This window comes from Pseudophryne corroboree, chromosome 9 (genome assembly GCF_028390025.1).
Source record: "Pseudophryne corroboree isolate aPseCor3 chromosome 9, aPseCor3.hap2, whole genome shotgun sequence".
Taxonomy (NCBI): Eukaryota; Metazoa; Chordata; class Amphibia; order Anura; family Myobatrachidae; genus Pseudophryne; species Pseudophryne corroboree.
The window spans coordinates 190,440,548-190,456,616 of NC_086452.1; the positions used below are offsets into that span (position 1 = coordinate 190,440,548).

The following is a 16,069-nucleotide window of genomic DNA, read 5'->3' on the forward strand; positions in this document are numbered from 1 at the left end:
AGCATTAATCCTCTGTCATTCTAACATTAGTAATGGGGTGAGTTATATAAATCTATAACTAGGCACCTGAGTGCATGAAATCTGGAGTGATACTTCACTTAGGAATTCAATTATGTTATTTTTTTTATTTTAAATAGTGTCCAAACTGTGTGTAAGTAAATGAGTGTAAGACGGATGTTTCGATCAAATGTACCTAATTAATTACTCTACCGTATTCTAACATCAAGTGGCCATTACCCTAAGTGGTTAATGAACATACCCATGGGACAGTTCAACCGACTGAGGAGAAACTGTTCAAAACTGACAGATTATGATACTCAGGGACGAGACTTATCATATAAATTTGTTAAAAAAAAAACTACGGCAGTAAGATTGTTCAGGACACATTCAACAAAGTGAGAGACATGGAGAGAGAACCACTATTAAACTACAAACAGAAACAGGAAAGTGACAACAATAAAGAAATAAGTTTCATTACACAATATTCAAGACAATCTTACCAAGTCAAAAAAATCTTAAACAGACACTGGCCAATTCTTTTACAATATTAAATATTATCAGACATTCTACCTCTAAAACCTAGATTGATTTTCAGGAAGGCACCCGACATTGGTGGTCATTCCGAGTTGTACGCTCGTTGCCGATTTTCGCTATGCTGCGATTTGTTGCTAAATGCGCATGCACATGGTACGCAGAGCACATGCGCTAAGTTATTTTACACAAAACTTAGTAGATTTGCTGGTGTTCGTGCGGCGCTTTTCGGTCACACTGCTGATCGGTGAATGATTGACAGGAAAGGGGCGTTTCTGGATGGTAACTGAGCATTTTCCAGGAGTGTGCTAAAAAACGCAGGCGTGTCAGGGAAAAACGCGGGAGTGTCTGGAGAAACGGGGGAGTGGCTGGCCCGAACGCAGGGCGTGTTTGTGACGTCAAACCAGGAAGTAAACGGACCGAGCTGATCGCAATCTAGGAGTAGGTCTGGAGCTACTCAGAAACTGCAAGAAAATATTTAGTAGCAGTTCTGCTAATCTTTCGTTCGCTATTCTGCTAAGCTAAGATACACTCCCAGAGGGCGGCGGCCTAGCGTTTGCAATGCTGCTAAAAGCAGCTAGCGAGCGAACAACTCGGAATGAGGGCCTTTAGGCAGAAGATAGTGAGGAATCACATTTCTCCCAAGACACAGACACAGAGCACCATTAACCAGCATAAGCCCAAAGAGGGGTTCTACTACTGCGGCAATTGCAAAGGATGCACAACCACCAATAGCAGGAGTACAAACACCAGTACACAAAGTAACATCAACTTCCAACAATAAAGTGTTAAATATAATGAGTATACTGACCTGTCACAGTAAGGGTATCATATACATCTTAGAATGCCCGTGTCATAAACAATATATAGGGAGAACAATCAGGCAATTGAAAATCAGAATAAGTGAGCACATAAGGAACATACAGAAAGGTTCGGAAGAACATCCATTATCCACACATTTTAAAAAATTCCATAACAGTGACGCAACATCACTAACATTCATGGGGATTAAAGAAATTAAACCTAACTGGAGAGGACGGGATTACAGTACACAAATAAACAAAGAAGAATTATAAATGATAATTGAGATGGACACACTGACACCCAGAGGTCTCAACCTAGACAACGAAGTCAGGTCCATTATATGCAAATAAGTGAACTCTCACTGCTTATTCATTCACAGTAAGCCAAAAAGTGACCGTTTAGGAAACTCACCCACCCAAGCTTTACAGAGAATATATACATCTGCAGTTAGTAACAATTTATATTCACAGTATAATTGTTCATGCAAATACGGTAATTAATTAGGTAAATTTGATCGAAACATCCGTCTTACACTCATTACTTACACACAGTTTGGACACTATTTAAGATAAAAAACAACAACCCATAATTGAATTCCTAAGCAAAGTATCACTCCAGATTTCATGCACTCAGGTGCCTAGTTATAGATTTGCAGGCTTGCACACATTGGGGTACATGCAATTGCGGTCGAATTGCCGCAAATTTCGAAAAAGGGGCATTTTCGACACAAAAAAAAATATTCGACAACGCAATACAGTACTTTTCGACAAAAAAACGGACTTTTCAGATTCGACTTTTTAAAATTCGACAGTTGTTAAATTCGACATGTCTGCAATGGTGAAAATGCGGCTTTTCGACAAAAGTATATTCAATTGAAGAATGTCAATTCGACAACAGTGCTTTCATCAATTTCATTCCGCCTCACTTTGCTGGTGGAATCTAATAATTTTTTTTAAAAACATGTTTTTTGTGTGTTTTTTTTATTGCTAATAGCATATCTATTTATATTAGAAGTGATTATGTACTTGGTTTGTCTATTAGGAGACACAACTATTATTTATATATTTTTTAAAATAATATATTTTTTTAACTGACTAAAATAGAGAAAGCATGGTTTTCAGTGGGAAGGGGTGAGAATGGGTTAAAATCCAGAAAAAAAATGCGTGGGGTCCCCCCTCCTAAGCATAACCAGCCTCGGGCTCTTTGAACCGGTCCTGGTTGTAAAAATACGGGGAAAAATTGACAGGGGATCCCCCATATTTTTAGAACCAGCACCGGGCTCTGCGTCCGGTCCTGGTGCAAAAAATACGGGGGACAAAAAGCGTAGGGGTCCCCCGTATTTTTAACACCAGCACCGCGCTCCACTAGCTGGAGAGATAATACCACAGCCGGGGGACACTTTTATACCGGTCCTTGTGGCCGTGGCATTAAATCCCCAACTAGTCACCCCTGGCCGGGGTACCCTGGAGGAGTGGGGACCCCTTAAATCAAGGGGTCCCCCCCCTCCAGCCACCCAAGGGCCAGGGGTGAAGCCTGAGGCTGTCCCCCCATCCATGGGCTGCGGATGGGGGAGGGGCTTGCTGGGACTTGCAGTTCTTCTGCAAAAAACAATATTCTTTTATTTTACACAAGGCTATCTGCCCCCCATCCGCAGCCCATGGATGGGGGGGGCAGCCTTGGGCTTCACCCCTGGCACTTGGGTGGCTGGAGGGGGGGACCCCTTGATTTAAGGGGTCCCCACTCCTCCAGGGTACCCCGGCCAGGGGTGACTAGTTGGGGATTTAATGCCACGGCCGCAGGGACCGGTATAAAAGTGTCCCCTGGCTTTGGCATTATCTTTCCAGCTAGTGGACCCCTACGCTTTTTGTCACCCGTATTTTTTGCACCAGGACCAGACGCAGAGCCCGGTGCTGGTTCTAAAAATACGGGGGATCCCCTGTCAATTTCCCCCCGTATTTTTACAACCAGGACCGGCTCAAAGAGCCCGAGGCTGGTTATGCATAGGAGGGGGGACCCCACACAATTTTTTTTAGGGTTTTTTAACCATTTTTGTGCCGTCCAAAAAGTCGAATCCAGGACGCACTTATCCGTCAATTGGTCCATTTTTCGACAGCGGGACTGTCGAATCCGTTTTTAATTGAATATGTCGAATTCCGGCACCCGCCGGCCGGGATTCGACGGTCGAATTGTGTCGAATTTAAAAACGGGCGAAAAAAAGATGCAATTCGTCCGGAATTGCATATACCCCATAGTGACAGCATCCACCTGAGCCCGGGATGGGAAGCGACGGAAATGTGTTGTTCAGCGGACAGTTCAAAAGAAGAAGGGTAAGTATATGCACCTGCGGGAATGGGACGCCATACCCCCAGAACATATATCCCCCACCACTCATTGATATTGGCTCTACTGGATTGCGATTAGCAATAAATACGGATGCACATTTATCTTAATCCACCATTCTTTATCAGACTTGATATTGGTAATTGAACTTTTTTGCGGTCAGCAATAACCACGGATTATCATTAACCCATTTACACAACATTGTTGTTTATTTACCTGCGGTGAGAGACATCTCACATCATTTTGGACATTTTTGCACGGACATAATTTAGTTCTACCATAATTCCCCCTGTGCCCGCCCACCAGTGGCCCTTCTGAGTACTAATTTGCGTCTCCCTTCCTTAGGGTGGTGCTCTACATGGCCATATACCTGGCGTTATGGTCGACACCGGCTCTGTGTGCGACAGCGGTATTTCACATAGCCGCTCCTCTGCCCCAATATTGGCGCCTCTGTCATGTGTGGGGGGGAGCGAGTTGTTATCTTACAGTATAATATTAAAAGGTTATAATGTTAACTGTGAAAAACACATTGATGTACCAGGACTTAGGAGACTAATGGGATACTCATACAGACATAAATAATATACTAGGAATTACAAAAAGTAGAAATTACTGAAACCGAGACGGTCATTGAGCTCCTTGACAACTAGGGTGCCCAAACAGAAGATCCATTGGGTCTCTAATTTGGATGCCCTATCGCTACCTCTCATGGATGGCAATACTTGATCAATCATGCTGTATCTAAGGGAGACTAAGGGGTGCTGTGTACGACAGAAATGCTGGGCCACAGGTTGCACTGGTGACGGTGAATCTAATGGCCGACCTGTGGGCTGTCATACTCTCTTTGAATGTCCTTTCAGTCTTACCAATGTTTCACCTTTTACAGTACATATTAAAGAGGCTTCACACGTCTGAAGAGGTAGTTTTAATAACTTCACAATTCCCTCCCCCTGACTTCAAAACTAACTATTGGCCAGCAAACCTGTCACATCAATTCAAAAGGAGACAACCAACCCTGATGCCTTTGAGACCAGTGCACGATGACAACTTTGGGGTCTAATAATCATACGGCTGATTGACAGCCCTCCGTCCTTATTCACTGTCAATGTCAACAGAATTTTTAGAATTCCATACATCTCTAATAGCAATGTCTGAGATCTTTTAGTGATGTGAAATATTTTCTGTGCATATATTTACACACATTTTTGAATGCTTCTAACAATTTAAACACTTTAGTGTGGGATCAGTGAGAATACGTATGTCTCCAGAACATCTCCTATGTCACAGGAATTTACCAGATTCCAAATACTGGCTACACTTACAAACACCAGGCAAGTAGAGTTATATCTGCAATCACTATCTGCTACAGGCAAGATGAAGACTTTAAGGTGCCACCTCTCTCTCCCTTCACTGTCCCTATCTCTGTCACTTGGCCACTTGGCATGGCTACTGTACCTGTTGTCAGTTCAGCAAGTGGCACAGAGGAGCCTTGTGTTCTTGAACTTGGCATGTATAAGTTCCATAGAAGACAACATAAATGCTGCAGGCAACTATGTACTTAAATGTGATTAAAAACCTTTAATATCATTGTTTATGTCAGTCCAGGTTAATTCTTGTGCCCCAGATGAAATGTGTCATGTTGACAGACAAGAATACATCCAACTAGCTGAATACCCATGCTTTGCTATGGGATGAGGATGGTAAATTAGAATTATAGTTGTTCGTTAATTGACGTTGGTTGGAGATGTAGTATATAGGCATATCTTGCTTCCCTGATCCACTTTGTGTAGTGGGCGGACCCACTGTTGGTCCCCCAAGGGACCCTGCTCTTCCCACTATACAACTCTTAGTCAGTGGCTTCTTGCTGCCTCCATTTCCCTCCTCACATCATGGTAGTGCTCCTGTGAAATGATCGATTTATTTACAGTTTCTTATATAGCGCAGCACATTATGCATCTCCTGATATACTCTGTGCTGCTGGGGGACCCTGCTACTTCCACTATATACTCTCAGTGTGTGGGTTTGTGCTACCTCCATTTCCCTTCTGTCATCATCTCACTGCCCCTGTCACATGCAGCCCTGTCCTGCCTGACATATCATGCATCTCCTAATATACTCTGTGCTGCTGGGGACTCTGCTCCTCCCACTATATGACTCTCAGCGTGTGGCTTCCTGCTACCTCCATTCCCCTCCTAACATCATGTTACTGCCCCTGTCACATGAAGCCCTGTCGTCACTGACATATCATGCATGTCCTGATATAGTCTGTGCTGCTGTCCCACCCCTAGGGGTGCTAGGGGTGTGTTACACCCACAGTGTTTGTTCCCAGATTGTAAATCATATTTGTACCAAGTTTGGTGTAAATTGTACTAGGCATTCCAGAGTTATGCTGTCTTCTGAAATATGTGCTGCTCCATTACCCCTAGGGGTGCTAGGGGTGTCTTACCCGCACAGTGTTTGTTCCCCGATTGTAAGTCATATGTGTAGCAAGTTTGGTGTAATTGGTCAAGGCATTCCGGAGTTATGCTGTCTTCTGAAATACTCTGTGCTGCTGTACAAACCCCTAGGGATGCTAGGGGTGTCTTACCTCCACAGTCTTTGTTCCCAGATTGTAAGTCATATGTGTACCAAGTGTGGTGTAAATTTCTGCAGCCATTCCAGGGTTATGCTGGAACATACATATTACACATACATACATACATACATACATACATACACACATCAATTTTTGGCGATTTCCGTGGATGGGCAGTGAAATTTGTAAAACCGGTTCTTAGCAAGCACCTGGGACCTAAGGAGAAGCTACCTGCTAAATTTCAAGATTATAGGCCTTGTGGTTTAAGAGATTTCGTGATGAGTCAATCAGTGAGTCAATCTCCTTTTTTGCCTTTAAATTATATAGATAACAACTTACTTTTTGAACAAAGGTGTTGTGGAAAGTCAATTTATGACCAAGAAGTGCATTTTCCAATCTGTCCTCAACACATCAGAAATGGCCAACCAAACGTTTCTGTTGTCTGTGCATGCTAAGAAATTACATTTATGTACAGGAGAGAAATATGAGCAGATCATGATGTAAGCCTCTTTGTGTTGGATCTCTTTTGCACTTTTCTCACTCAGCCAAGCTGACAGAACCAGCTGAAGCAATACTGATTAACTGGGGAGAGGATTCTGCTGTGTCAGGTGCCCAGGGCATTGTGGGAATTATTCTGTCGTCGGAATATCTCCCTGGTACACTTCAGATGTATCCCGAAACCTGACATAGATTGAGGCTTGGAGTAGCAGGACTTTAATGATATCTAAAATGTGTCTCACCCTTAGGGTGATGTGTGTGAAAAATACAGCATCCCACATTGGCATACAGTAGTAACATTTTACATTAACAGAATTTGGTTGAACTGCAGTTACATAGTATATACAATTGGGAAAATCTAAGGTAACTACAACAAAAGAAAATATTAATCTGTTCTGTTTCAGGGCAGCTTGCTGTTATATTTGTTGATTTATGTCCAGTTTATCAATACCTAAAATCAGTGTGGTAACTAGGGGTATGCGAGCAGTGCTGCTGCAAAGAACACAGTGACCTGGGACCGGCACCGTCACTGCTCCACAGCACCTGCATTTGGTTTGCAGTGTGCCTGGAACAGCACCCTGCAGCCAGTACTCACTCTACAGTTTGTAGAGCATCCTGGAGCATCCTTGGGAAACTCCATGCAGTGTTCTTCCTGGTGCCAGTGACCCCGTCCCCTCATCATGAAATCACATTTATGAGGGCAATATTGGGACAGGGTTGAAAAACACCCTGTTACATCCCTGCCCAAAATATTATTGTCCTTATTTATCAATTAATGATAAATTTCACTGTGAGTGATAAATTGCACCAGCCAATCAGCTCCTAACTTCCATGTCACAGGCTGTTGCCCTTATTTATCAATGAGTGATACATTTCACTGTGAGTGATAAATTGCACCAGCCAATCCGCTCCTACAGTAACTGTCATTTTTCAAATCCAGCCTGTGACATGGAAGTTAGGAGCTGATTGGCTGCTGCAATTTATCACTTACAGTGAAATTTATCACTCATTGATAAAATGACAGGAGTGGATTGGCTGGTGCAATTTATCACTCACAGTGAAATTTATCACTCATTGATAAATAAGGTCATATATATTTTGACAAATAACTTACTAGAAATTTGGCAGGTGGCACAGATGCCTGTCTTCAAACTTGTGACCTTTTCAAGACATCGTGGTTCCACTGCAGGGGGGTAACAAGGGCAGGGTGAGCAGGGCTCGTGCTCTGGGTGCCATAGCAGACATGGCAGATGGGGGGTGTCTCCTGACAGGGCAGTGTACTACCCAGCAGAGCAGCCTCTCCCCATCTAATTGGTAGCATTAGCAGGCTGACAGGCAGCACCACCAACTCCATCCCCCTACCCCACTTGGTCTCCATAGTAACGCCCAGGTCCACTTGCAGTCCTAGCGCTGGCTGAGTATTAATAGTGACTTCCCATGGCAGAACCAAGTTCGGACTGGGCTGCCAGGGAGTGGGGATATTCAGCGGTGGGCCCCACTGGCTCAGAACCCCACCCCCTACTGGCAGTGGGCAGGACTTGCCAGTAGGGGGTGGGGTTCTGAGCCAGTGGGGCCCACCAAAGCCTGTAATGGTTTTTTAAAAAGCTTTTTATCATTCAGTTGATCTGAGTTCCTGCACTCGGAGGGAGGCGATGGGGCCTTCAGTCTGGGGGGAGAACTTCAGTGTCTAATGCAGCGCTGGACCACTGTGATTGGGGGCTGCCACTGCTCAGACAGGCTGTTACAGGGAGAAGGAGCTCTAAAGCTGGACATATACACTATCCAATTATCTGGCAGGTAATCTGTGGTTGGAATGAAAATCTGGTAATAGATAAGAGCAACTGACAATCGACCATTTGCTACCAAACACTGGAAAATGGAAAAAACGTATCCGTGATTTAACCAATTTGTATAAACGACAGGTTTTGTCCATTTTGTTGTTTGTCATCTTGCCCCAGGCACCAAAAACCCTAGTTATGCCTCTGGGTACAAGAGGTGCTGTAATATCATACATAGGCCCTGAGTTCATCATAATTTGGTACTTGTAAATTGTTCTAGAGGCATTGGAAATCCATTATGTGGATTCACACAGTTTTACACAGTTTTACTAAAGCTGGCCATATAAGATTATCTAACCAACTAATTTGTTGGTTGGTTAGATAACTCCAGAAAAACCTGGTAATTTATAGGGGCAAATAACAATCAAACATTTGCTCACAAACACTGGAAAACAAAAAATCTGTTAGATTTAACCAATCTAGTCTGAGCAACCTTTTTTGTCTGTTCTCCAGTCCTGTCTAGGAGCAAATGTTTATTTGGAATTTGCTTCCATACATTACCAGGCAGGGCCATCTTAACATATAGGGCCCCACGATCCTAAGTCCCTTCGTGCAGGGAGGGCTAAGCCAGGGGGCATCCGCACCTTTATGGGAGGCAGAAAGAGAATGCTGCCCAGCCACTCTAATTGTGAATTACACACAATCAGAACAGCCAGGCAGCATTCTCTACCCGCCTCTCAATCTGCATATAGAGAGTGAATGGCTACCAGCATGCTGATTGGTGGGTGGCTGGAGCTATCCACCAGAGTGCTGACAGCCATTCACTGTCAAAGACAGCACAAGACCGCAGGAGGGGTAATTTATGATTTTTCTTTTCATTTTTTCCCGTGAATGGTTTGATAGGGTCCCCAGTATATTGCTTTGTCCAGGGCCTACAATACTGTTAAGATGACCCTGTTGCCAGGTTTTCATTCCAACCAGCAAATTGGTTAATTGGCTTGACATATAGGTGTCTATGTCATACTTGCCTACCTGACCCTCTCCATGAGGGAGAAAATGCTCTGTTTCTGGACTTCCTGGTAATGTATGATTACCATCACCTGTGGTGAAACACCTTTCTTATCAATTAACTAGCTCACCACATGTGATGGCAATCATACATTACCAGGAAAGTCCAGGAACAGAGCATTTTCTCCCTCATGGAGAGGGTCAGGTAGGCAAGTATGGTCTATGTATCAACAGTTTTTTTGTATTAAAAAATTAGATAACTTTTGATTTTTGATACTTTTAGCATTTTTTAAGTATTGTATGTATGTAAGTTTTTCGATTTTAGTTATCGGGTTTTTTTCGCAAAAATCTACTTTTCGCATTTTTTTTCAAACTTTTCCAACCTCTATTGAAAATGAGTGGGAACCTTATGTATCATTGTATTATCGTGAACATTGTCTGAAACTTTTCATATCTTTTTTTCGCCAGCTTTTACTGGTGAAATTAGCAATAGGCCATGATTGTTCTTGTAGTTCCACTTCTAAATTTACTTTTTTTACAAAAAGAATATGCTAAAATATCTCCCTTTCTATATGTTGTTTGCTTGAGATTTATATTATATACATATAGAAATTCTCTCATATATATATTTAATATATATGTGTATGTATATATATATATATATATATATATGTATATATATATATATATATATATATATATATATAGACACTGTGGTTCCTAGGGAGGATATAACACACTCCCAAATGCTGAAAGAACCAGGCGGCACTCTGGGGACTGGTGCAACAAATAATGAAATTTTAGTGAAAAATCACATAAGTGAATGGCATAGCGTTGCCGACGTTTCAGCGCCGCGCAGGGCGCTTTTTTCACCAACATTAAGGAGAAAGAGGAGGGATTTTTTTGTCTTTGTGCCTGTCTTATACATACCTTGCTAGTGCAATCCAATTGACCTAATCAATATCCTTTAATAGGCCAGATCATTTGTCCACCAGAAAACCCTAGTGATATACGGGTTTTCTCTTTCAAGCACATGGGAATGATCGCCAAGTCTTGTTAATTTGACTATTGACTACTAGTACCATTCAGTTGAGGTATGATCTAAGATGCCATTATGTTCTTGGAATTTTGCTTGTTCTTTCTTTCTTGTTCATATAATCCTTTTTCATCATCTTTTTTTGTCTGTCTGCTCTGATGTACTTATATCTGTACAATTGTATGTTCCTCTTTTTTGTATAAATAATATGTATGATTTTAGTTTGGCAAAAAAAATTTCTTACAATTATAGATGTACTCCTGATGAAGTCTCGCTACAGAGACGAAACACGTTAGGTTACCTGTACTGTGATGTTATCTCAGCACCAACATTAAGGAGAAAGAGGAGAATTTTGTGAATCACCCACAATTGTTTTTTAACGCTTAAAATCAGATTGCTATGAACGTGAATACAATATATCTCCTCTATAACGATTTGTGTTATTATCTTGTTTTAATAAAAAATAAACAATTGTTATCAATTGTTTTTAGGGCATATTCCCCTTGTACACTTTCTGGTAAAAAAATGTGGGTGTTGATAAGACACTTTGGCGCCAGTTCTTCTATTGTTTTATATATATATATATATATATATATATATATATAGAGAGAGAGAGAGAGAGAGAGAGAGAGGCCGGATCTAGACCTTGCGGCTCCCCTGGTGAAAAAATAGGGGCGTGGCTTCATGGAGAAGGGGCGCAGTCAGTTATGCCCCCTGTAATTGTGCCCACAGTAGTATTGCCCCCCAGTACTGTGCCCCCTGTAGAGTTGTGCCCCCAGTAGTATTGCCCCCAGCACTGTGCCCCCTGTAGAGTTGTGCCCCCTAGTTGCACCGCTTACAAAAAACCCCCCCAAAAATAAAAAAAATAAATGAATACTCACAATCCCCGCTCGTGCTTCCCGACCGCTGCTGCCCTCTGTCTCCGGCCGACGGCACTGCTCCTCGGATCTATGGGAGAGACGCAATGACTTCATCGCGCACTGCACATGAAGTGCGTGATGACTTCATTGCGCACCGCACAGCACCGGCATCTACACAGCACCGAGCGGCACCAGTAGCGGATCTTGCCATGGCGGCGGCGCCCCCCAGAAGGCGGCGCCCCGGGCAAAAATCCTGCTTGCCTGTAGCAAGATCCGCTACTGAGAGAGAGAGAGAGAGAGAGAGAGAGAGAGAAATAGATGTTTTGTGTGTGAGCCTCTTAGTAGCTCTGTTGGAAGTAAACAGCACACACTACTAAAGGCCAATGGAATTTCATCTTAGTAACATGTCATTAGAATAACCAATCAAATTGACTTTGTAAAAGTTCCCTCCTCTATCAGTTTTCTAATATGTCCCATAGTAAACTAGCTATTCTTTTCTGCTGTAGGTCAGATATGTGCTGAATGCCACCAAGGAACTCACTGTGCATGTCCGGCTCTGAAACAGAGCATGCGCATTTCATTTCATTTTTTCGAAATGCGATAAAAAATGCAATAAAACGACTGAAAAGTAGAGCGATAATTATCACACTTTTGGGATTTTATCGCAATCACATTTTCGATAAAAAAAAAAAGATACATATGTTGAAAAAAAACCTGATAAAAACCACGAAAAAGACCCAATAACTGATAATAAAAAATAGGAAAATGATCGCATTTTTGATACACAGACCCCATAATCTTAAGGTGTATGGCCAGCTTAAGTCATAATAGGGCTGAAGCTTAGTTGGAGTTTATGCCAGTTTGTGTAGCGTAAAATGTGCATATGGGATTCGCAGGTGTCTAGAAAGCAGGCAAATGTAGATTTGCTGTAATCTGAAACATTTGCCCATTTACAACTGTAGTTGCGTCACAGGGCAGGGAAGGGTCATTCTAATACAGGACAAGTACTTTATGGACATGTTCATGTAATGCAGACCCATTCAGAGACACATATGATGACGTTAAAGCAATGCCAATTATGGCCTGGTACCTGAGGGCAGGTGCAAATTCACACTGCTAATGATGCTTATAGTTTCCAGGTCTAATAATAGCTTCTGTTTGGCTGATTGCAAATTCACCAAAGATTTTACAGACAAGTTTTACCAAGATATTTTAAAAAAATTTTCTTGAACAAATAAAGTTTATTTGAATTTTTTCCAAACCTGGACTCAAACCAAACCTGTGGTGAATGCCACATACAATTATGCTGGGGTAAATCCCTGATTTCTAGATGGTTGTTTCCGATGTTTGAATTTTGGAATAAGACACTGCAACATATACTTTTTTGTTGCAAATTGTTTTGTTTCAAAGTACACGTTCAGTTAAAGTGTTTTTAATGCATGACTATTGAATAACAACTGGTAATTAAGAATAGTAAACATTTATCATGTGAATCGCATCATATAGAAACAGTTACCGAAGAGTATTCCTGCTGTACAGGCTATGACTCCCCTTGTGTGCCAAGGGAAAGCGTCATGTTGCTCACCTCTAACCCCTTCCTGCATGAAAGGGTGTTGTGTGATCGGCCATTGCCAACTGATTCCGTTTTCACATTGCATGGTAGTACCTCATTGTAAAGCTGGGCATACATGGTCAGCTAAACTGCTTGTCAGACTGACAGCCTGTAATCCAGCAAATATCATGGCATACACTGCGAAATATCTCACAGTCAGGGCTGCAACCAGGGGCGTAACTGGAACTTTGTGGGCACCAATGGCAACATATTGAAGGGACCCCTGTCCCAATGTTTCTTGAGAGACACCTCTCTGCAGCAGTTTATGCCCCATAATAGTGCCGTAGTTCATTTTATGAACCATTGTAGTTCCCTAGTTTACATGATGTCACATTGTAGGGCTGAGAGTACACATTATGCCACACAGTATCCCCAATTCACATTATGACATACAGTGTCCCCAGTTCATATTATGCCACATTACAGTACCCCCTGTTTATACTGTATCACAATAGAGTGCCCTTCAGTTCAAATTATGCCACGTTACAGTGCCCCGATTCATATTATGCCACACTATAGTGCCTTTATTTTATATTGTGCCACATTAAAGTGTACCAGTTCTTATTATGCAACATCATAGTGCCCTTCACATTACATTGAGCAGATTAGATTATGACACATTACAGTGCCCTCCAGTTTATATTGTGCCACATTACAACTTTGTAACCTGGGTACAGGCACCCCTAAGCCTGTGGTCCCCATAGCAATCACACCCCTTGCACCCACTATAGTTATGCCCATGGCCACAACTAGGGTGGTGCTGCCAGGTCCACCACACAGAGCGCATATGCCATGTTGGTGGAACCAGCCACCACCTAGCACCCAATGCAATGTATATTATTAGTGGTGCATTTGGTTCGTTCTCTGCACGGCACACCATTACTAATATACATTGTGGCGGCAGTGACCGTCCTGTGCTCCCTCTCTACCAGTTCCATCAATGTCTGCAAGGAGAGATGTCATGATGCCTCTCCAGAGTCCAGACTCCTACCCACAGTGCCATGCCGAGGAGCCCTTCAGTTGGCATCTGACGCACAAGTCAGAAAGGCAGCTGTAATTTGAGACACACAGACAGGACAACTTCCCATGGTCAGTTACAGATTAATTGGCCACTCGGTGAGTGCTGCAGTAATTGGCACTACTACTGCATGGGCATAATGTGTAAGGGGTGGCATTAATTGAAAGGGCATTAATTGAAAGGGGACAGCTGCTATGTGGGCATAATGTATAAGGGGCAATACTACTGTGGGCATAATGTGTGAGGCACACTACTACTGTGTGGCATAACATGTAAGTTGTACTAATAATGCGTAAGGGGCACTACCACTGTCGGCATAATGTGCAAGGGGCACTACTACTGTGGGCATAATGTATGAAGGACACTTCTGTGTGACATAATGTGTAAGGGGCACTACTGTGTGGCGTAACGTGTATATGGGGTACTACTGTGTGGCATAACATGAATAAGGGACACTATTGTGTGGTGTAATGTGAGTAAGGGACACTACTGTGTGGTGTAATGTGAATAAGGGGAACTACTGTGTGGCATCATTTGAATTTGGGGTAATGTTGTGTGGCCATGCCCCTTTCCTATAAGACCATGCCACTTTCTTGGGAGTGGGGTAGGCAATGCTCTTTCTTGCTCTTCTCCCAGTTTGTGGTCACAGATATCTGGGTTCCTCCCCTGGGGAGGAGATATTTCCCTGTTCCTGAGCTGTGAAGGAGCAGGGGGAAATGTCCATCGGTAAGCCGCGCAGTGCATACACTGCCCAAAGCAGTAATTTGCTTCTTCAAAATATTACATTGCATGAGCATGCTGAATGATCTGGCATGTCAGACCGATTGATTTTTTTGAATCTGTCACCATATAATTATATAGTTTATGCCCAGCATGAGTAGTAGAAACAGCCAGTGTCACAATACCAATACAGGGGCCTTAAGGCAAACTGCAAGCAGGTAGTCCTCCCACAAAGCTACAGCTCTACATAAAAAATAATACATGCAGAATATACAATAGAAGCGCAGATGTCCATGTATTGCATGTGATAAAAATGACGTAATAAGAGGGGTACAATGCAGTTGTCTATTTGTGCAGTGTAACAAAACCATTCACAATTGCAGGCAAGACAGAAAATAAAACTAATGCAGTAGCTAGATATGAAAACTAGAATTAGAAAAGTAAAATGTATAAATAAGTAATAAAATGTTAGCTAAAATAAATTGATTTTTATAAATAATTTAAGATGTGCATTAATCTAAAACCCCACATTAATAATAATCCCATTTATATAAATCAGGCTACATTGACAAATTCATTCTATTCTACTAAACTCATATAATTCTTCCCTCAAACCCAACTAAATGAAAAAATATATAAAAGTTCAATTATAGTTACTCGCCAAGAGTTTCACATGAACAATGAAGAACGCAGTGGTACATTCATATTCAGCCAATAACATGCGTTCTTTAGTGCGGTCAACCGCCATCTGTTGATACTGATTCCTGAGGGGAGGTTTCATTCCCTTATCAAGATATGAGGCATTGCCAAGAGAAAGATGAGAGACATGAGACTGAACAATGCAGAAGAGCTGAAGGCCGCTATTGAAGCATCCTGGTCTTCCATAACACCTCAGCAGTGCCACAGGCTGATAGAACCCATGCCACGCCGCACTGAGGGGCAGATGTATTAAGCCTGGTGAAGTGATAAAGTGGAAGGTGATAACGCACCAGCCAATCAACTCCTAACTGTCATTTTTCAAACTCAGCCTGTAACATGGAAGTTAGGAGCTGATTGGCTGGTTCTTTATCACCTTCAACTTTATCACTTCACCAGGCTTAATACATCTGCCCCTCAGGCAGTAATTCATGCAAAAGGGGCCCAAACCAAGTATTGAGTACATATGCATGATTATAATTTTCAGAGGGCTCACATTTCTGTATTTAAAATACTTTTATTATTGATTTTATGTAATATTCTAATTTTCAGAGATTGGGATTGGGGTTTTCTTAGGCTGTAAACCACAATCA

At 42.3% G+C, this 16,069-nt stretch overlaps 1 long non-coding RNA gene across 2 annotated transcripts in view; it reads left to right on the forward strand.

Annotated features, from left to right (window-relative positions):
- Nucleotides 1-16,069, forward strand: part of LOC134956869 (uncharacterized) — a 172,181-nt gene that overhangs the window by 23,976 nt on the left and 132,136 nt on the right. The window lies entirely within an intron of this gene.